The following is a 6,639-nucleotide window of genomic DNA, read 5'->3' as shown; positions in this document are numbered from 1 at the left end:
GACTCCTCCCGCACCTGGCCACTGCACCTGTTACTAGCGCGTGCTACTGCTGTTGTTTTGTCCCCTCCCGTTCCCAAGACTACTTCGCGGAAGGTGGGTCCTGTGTCCCTTGCACCTGTCTTTTTCCAAACCTGTTTCCCCCTTCGCGCCTACCACTGTGGGGGTCGATGCCCCATTTTTCCCGCTGTCGCCTGCTTCCCTGTTCCCCGTGGCTACATTTGCTGGCATGGCTACATTTGCTGGCATGGCTACCTTTGCCAATCCTCCTCGGCTGACTTAAGCCTTTCCGCCATAGCCCTCGTTTTTTCCCGCTCTGTCGCTACCGCTTTCTCCAGCTCGGAGATTCTCACCTTGAGCTCATTCTGTGCGGCCATCATTATTTCCATCTTCGCCTCTAACTCGCATTGCTTACACTTGGCGTCAGCTCTCTCTGTCGTCTCATCCTCACAAACCCTCTATTTTCCGCCCCATTCCGCATCCTGAACACTTTACGGTCTTTTTGACCATGGCTATAGAGCATTCACGCGGCAGATTAGATACACTTAAAGCCAAATGATATCACAAAACTCCGCACTTCAAAGCACCTGTGCACCTTTCAGCCACGTGGTGGCCAAAAAAAAAACAAATATTAAAAAAAAAAAAACACCCGAAGCGACTGTCACACCACTTTGTACCAACAGCACAAAGTTGTAAGCTCTATTAAGCTGCAATCTAGTGGCTTAACTAAAGAAACAAGCTCGAATCATGCAAAAAAAAAAAGCACTTATCTGACGCTGTCATTCCGGAGCCCACGAAAAACACGTCCGTCCTCTAGCAGCACCACCCGAGAAGGGTGGTGCTGCTAGAGGACGGACGTGCTGCTAGAGGACGGACGCCCAGGTGACGCTGCAAGCGGCATCGCCGCCGCTTGCAGCGCCACCTGGGCGGCCCATCGCCGTTGTATCAGCGGACGCCACCGCTCCAAGGGCGGCATCAGGCCTAGCCGGGATCGCACGTACCTAGCCAAGCACGAGCCGTGCACTGTCCAGTTCCATCTGCTCGGCAGCTCCGCTCTGATCGCGAATTCACTGAGGAAAAAGCCCAAAGTCGCGTAGTTCACGGCCACTTCCGTTGCTTCGGCGTGGTAAAAGTCGGGAACCAGGAGACGGAAGAAGGTTTCCCGGTCGCTCCACTTCATGGCTAGCGACTCGGGGCTTAGGAACGGCTCGCATCCGCTTCTCGCGGCAGAGGACTTCTGCGAGAACAAGATCACGTTCGACACGAAGTCATCGCTGTACTGTGATGGCAAGACAGCCAGCTCCCCTGATTGGTGCGAGGCGGAACTCGCGAAGCCAGGATGACCTGTTAAACGGCACAGAACATTTAGTCTCTGCAGGGATTCATGGTATAATCACTATATATTTACGCAATTTACGAGACGCAAAAAGGTGGTTGTAGCGACCATTAAAGGGGCCGAATCAGAAACCAGGGGCGTAGCCAAGGGGGGGGGGGTGGGGGGTTCAACCCCCCCCCCGAAATTTTTAAATTTTGCTTGCGTATATATACACGCACACATACAAACGCACGCACGAACATATATAAAGCATGGTTGAACCCCCCCCCCCCCCCCCCCCCGAAAAAAATTTCTGGCTACGCCCCTGTCAGAAACGTTTATGTTGTGCTAGCAGAATATGGTGATGCGAAAGCATCGACATTCGTTGACATTAGCTTTCATTTACCATTATTTAGCCATCATTTCCTGACATTTTGCCAGTGTAGTTAGGCAAGAGCAGTCAACATTAGCAATCGCTTAGCCTTAAGAATGTAGCGTTAGCGAACACTAGCCCAAATTAGGCTAACATTGGTCGTTAATAAGCAGCAATCATTTTTGTTGCATTTTCGGTGCTTAAGAGAAATAGGAAAAGATCAAGAACACATGGAAAGTAAAAGGAGCATGAACAACCTGGTTACCACTGACGTATACCCTGGGGGTAGGGTGGGGTTTTAAAACATCCCCGCACCCCGAATTTTTTTAGTTTTGCATGTGTGTTGTGTACGCACACGAACATACATTAACAGCAGTTTATACCCTCCCCCCCCACCCCCCCACCTCGACGAAAAAAAAATTCTGGCTACACCGCTGCTGGCCAATACCACAGTTGCATGTATGCGTACCGTTCATCTTTTACGAATCGAGAATTTCATGACACGCTATGGTACGCCCTCGCGTATAAAAAGTGGTCGCGACGAAAAATTTACTCACATGCATCATTTCCAATGGGCGGAGCTGACACGTTGTGCTCCGTGCGAATTTCCCTCCGGAATTGGATTAGGCTGTTCGTCTCCTGCCGCACCTGTTCCCACATTCGGTGCACGTCGCTACTGGTGCCCGGTTTTTGTACGTGAGCCCACACCCACTGACAATAGTGGTCCCCGAAAAGAAGCTCCAGCGCACGCACACACTTCATGGCGTCGCTTTCTTCACTGTCGTCGACCGAAGCGGGCTCCTGGCGCTGGACTTGGTCCTCAAGTACAAAGAACTCCGAGAGAGGAACCAGCATCAGGTAAAGTTGAAGCTCCGGTATGCTGGAATTCTCCAGCACATCCAGAACGGCTCGCACGTCGGGTAGATTGACGATTCGCGCCTTCGAAGGCAGTTCTTCTCTCCCCGTTAGCTTCACGTACTCGCCGACGATGCTAGACCATTTGGTTCGCGGAGTGTCCAGTTCATCGAGGCTCATCTCGGTGACATCAGTGCGCGGACATATATTGGACGTCGACGCAGCCAAGGCGTCGTCGATGCTTTCTATCGCGTCCATACGGTCGGTCGTGGCGTAGTTCTCTATGATGGCCAAAGCTCGGGCAACGAGGGACCTCCGCGAAGAACTCCCCATGCGCTGTGCCATCGATACACCCGGAGATATCTCGACGATTGCCTGAGAGGTGGTGTTGGTAGAATTACGTGCCCAGAGTACGTTTATTGCGGACGTCGCGTTGTAGAACAGGGTGTGCCTTACAGCGAGTGCGAAGAGTTCCGCGAAGGTGGTGGCCGCGGTCCAGATAGGAGGTTCAATACCCAACGCACGCATGGCCTCGCTCAGGTTCACAGGCTGTTCGTGAATGAACTTCAAGCAGGACCTGCAAGTTCGTTTTGTTATGATACACGTGTTTGGTGCGGTACTGCGAAAATCTTAGTGCTTGGCACCGCTATATGTGCAGATACATGAAGGGCATTTTTGTTCACATATGTATTCAACGGGTGGGAAGAGGAGGATTGGGGGGGGGGGGCAGTGCCAGGGGTTACGTGCTTCAGATAACTTATATTTACATTAAATCCCTAGAGGCTATAGGGTGAAATGCTGCTATGCCCGTGTGAAACAGACATGTGAAATATTTCACTGAAACATGTGAAATGCAGCTATAGAGGATCATACTCGTACAGTCGGAAGATAAAAAATGCTACGAGTGTAGTGAAGCAATAAACAGCCTTACATTGTAAATAAAAATGACCTTCCTCACTTGCTACACAAATGGTTATTTCTAAATTTGCAATGTTCCTGTAATAAAAATTATCTACTGAAGACCGGGATGCAACCATCATAATGTGTAATATCTGGTGCTTCGCCAGATCGCTTTAAAGCGGAATAGTGAGCGTCCTAAGTTATGGACAATGGAGAGTATCGTTATCACCCTGGTCTGTCTGGTTTAGTAAAACCGTATCGCTTACACGAATATATTTCTTGAAATATTTAGAAAAGAATGAATCAGGTGTTTTCGCACAGTGTAAACTGGCATTCAACACATTCGTCTATTTCTTTATATGTAGCTTGGATTATTCGACTGCATTTCAGCATATTGGCTCTTAATATTGCTGCCACTTGTGTTGCACACTTCGAGGCTATCTGGAATGGAACACAACGTCTTGCGAAGTCTAATCCAGATACTTAGTTTTTTTCCTATTTCGATCAATCAGCGGGGAGGCTGGTTGGTCGAGAAAGCTTAATAAATAATGAACTGACGAAGATATACCATTAGCGTAGTTCGTAAGCTACATAGACCGCACTTTGCCAGAAAAGGGGCTCTTAGAGCTCCCTTTGCTTTCTTGTGTTTGTGGTGTAACCACAGGTGATCTGGGAAACCTGACCTGTAAACGTCGGCTATGTGCTGCGTGATGCCACCGGACACCATGGACGATGCGCGACGCCGCACCTTCAACAAGATGGCGTTGACTTCGGTGACGTAGGCCCGGCGCTGAATGGCCATGTAGCTGTCGTGGCGCTTGGCTTCGTTCACAGTCGCAGAAGATACGTTCGCCCAATGACCGCAAGCGAAGCTGTAGAAATCTTTGCAAGGATCCTTAGACAGATCGACGGAAGAGCTCAGTTCCCACACGGCACTGTGACAGTCCACGGTGACGCAGGCATTGACCAACTCGTCGATCCACAGCGCGTGCCTAACTTGAGGACTCTTCGGGCGGGCGTGGATCACAACCAGGACGATGAGGCCGATGACCGCACACGGAATCAAGAGGGCGATAAACAGCGTCGTGCGACTGGCCTTGGACAGGCGACTTTCGTCCGTGGACGCGGCAGGACTTGTCGACGACGGTCCTGGCCTCCTCGACTTCTTGCTTCCTGGAATGAAGAAAAACGTACGAATGTTAGTTGCCTTGTGTTGCGGACGCATCTTTATTAAGGCGAAAGCCTTATATGACTTATAAAACGGAAGAAGTGACTGTTGACGTAGTAGTCGTCATTGCGAACATGAATGGTACCAAAAATCATTCTCATCATTGACTGCCCCGCTGATAATCGTATGATTCCGCTGGAAGGACTCGAAGGCGAAAACCATCCAGTGTGGCAATCATCCTCATCATCATTAATATCGTCATCCAAAGATATGATGATCATAATGATGACGACGAACACCTTGTTTGTTCCTCTGACCAGCATATCGCTCCTCTGAGAGGACCCGAAGGCGAAAGGCATTCGTGCAATCATCATCAACGAAGTCGAAGATAATGATGTTGATGACCGCATCGAGTGGCTTTCGCTTTCGAGTCGTCTTAAGCGAATATATAAAGGGCCCTTTTTGGCTTATACGAGTCAAAACACATGGGCGTGAAATAATCGAGGAAGGCATGATAGTGAAATACTGACCTTAGATAAAATGAATATAACATCGGCCCCTCATTCAACAAAAAAAAAAACACCGACAACGGTTATACTACACGACGACTAGCAGCTACGGTTCATAGCTACTTGCTGTACTAGTTTACCGAGACTTATATGGGCTGGTTTAATCACACTGCTGAATTCGCCATGCTTCACAAAATGTCGAGAATGTCTTAAATGAAAGAGGGCTCAAGTGTTGAATCGGCAACCACGACGCACACGGTGTCGTTGAGTCGCCATCCATTCGAATTTGGGTGCAGATAAATCATTTGAAGAAACACTTATCAACGACAGAGCCATACAGATGATTGAGCAGGATATCTGGCAACTTTACGCAAAAGTTAAATTTGACGTAGTTGTTCTGTTAAACAATGGCCGCAGTGATAACCAAAACAGAAAGAGGTTCGTAAAGTACCATTTAAAACATTCCTCTCCTGTAGGTGAGTGCCTAGTATACAATTAACCGAGTGGACCTGTAGGCCTTAGTATTATATGCCGGCCCGGCTGGCTAGAAACTTGACTCACGTGGTGAATCGACGCTGCAGCCTTCAGAGGATGCCAGTCTCCAGAAGTCCAGGAATGACTTTGACCTCGAGAGAAGCGTAGCGTCCTGGCTGCCGAATTCCGCGAAGAGGCTCCTTCTTTGCGAGGAAGTGCTAGGACTTCCTTGTGCCAGTCGGTGTCCATCAAGAGCATTCGCCTTGCTAACCTCCACAGACGGGACGTCGGCGTTCATAATCTCAGTGAGAGAAATTTCTAGTTTCGGAAACTGCTGATCGGACTCGCAATCCAACGTAACGCTGGGGGGCGCTGAACCTGGAAGATGGCGCTTATCAGCATACGCCGCCTTGGGAAGACCCGGTGTTTCGTGGTGGTCCTCTAGACTTGGAGGGCGCCACAGTCTGCACGAGTAGTCAGTCTCGGGTCCTGGCGGCTCTTTACTGTGGCTGTCACAGTCTTCCGTTCGAGGGCCCTTAACATCACATGAGATTGACTGTCCTTTCATTGGAGTGCTAGGATTGAAAGTTTCAGTCGGTAGGTTCAGCGCAGTGGGTGGCAGTTTCCCTCCGTCGCTTACCGAAGGTATCGTACGGGGCCCTGCGTTACTAACCGTGCTATAGGACGACGCTCCAAGGCTAATCCGTTGATTCTTACTGCGCTGTTGCTGGGACGGTGAAATGGTACCGGGGATCGGTGCTTTCGTGGATGACGCGGCGGAAAGATTGCCGCTGACAGTCTGTCCAGTCGCTTCCAGTTCAACAGTTCCCGCATGGTAGTCGTCCGTGCCGGTAGTTCGGTGGCGGCGTCGCTTGCTCCGAGAAGCCCTGCGCGAAGACCCATGCCTTTTCGCAGCCTTCTGACGTCCACTCCTATCCGAATGACGCTTCGATTGTGTAGGACTGTCGGAAGGAGACTCGTGCGGGATTACTGCCTCTTGTTTTGTGACGGCTTCTTCGGAACGTTGCATGTGGCTCTGTTCCTTGTT

Source organism: Rhipicephalus sanguineus, chromosome 8 (genome assembly GCF_013339695.2).
Source record: "Rhipicephalus sanguineus isolate Rsan-2018 chromosome 8, BIME_Rsan_1.4, whole genome shotgun sequence".
NCBI classification, from domain to species: domain Eukaryota; kingdom Metazoa; phylum Arthropoda; class Arachnida; order Ixodida; family Ixodidae; genus Rhipicephalus; species Rhipicephalus sanguineus.
The sequence above is the reverse complement of the archived record's forward strand: the minus strand, read 5'-3'. Positions refer to the sequence as shown.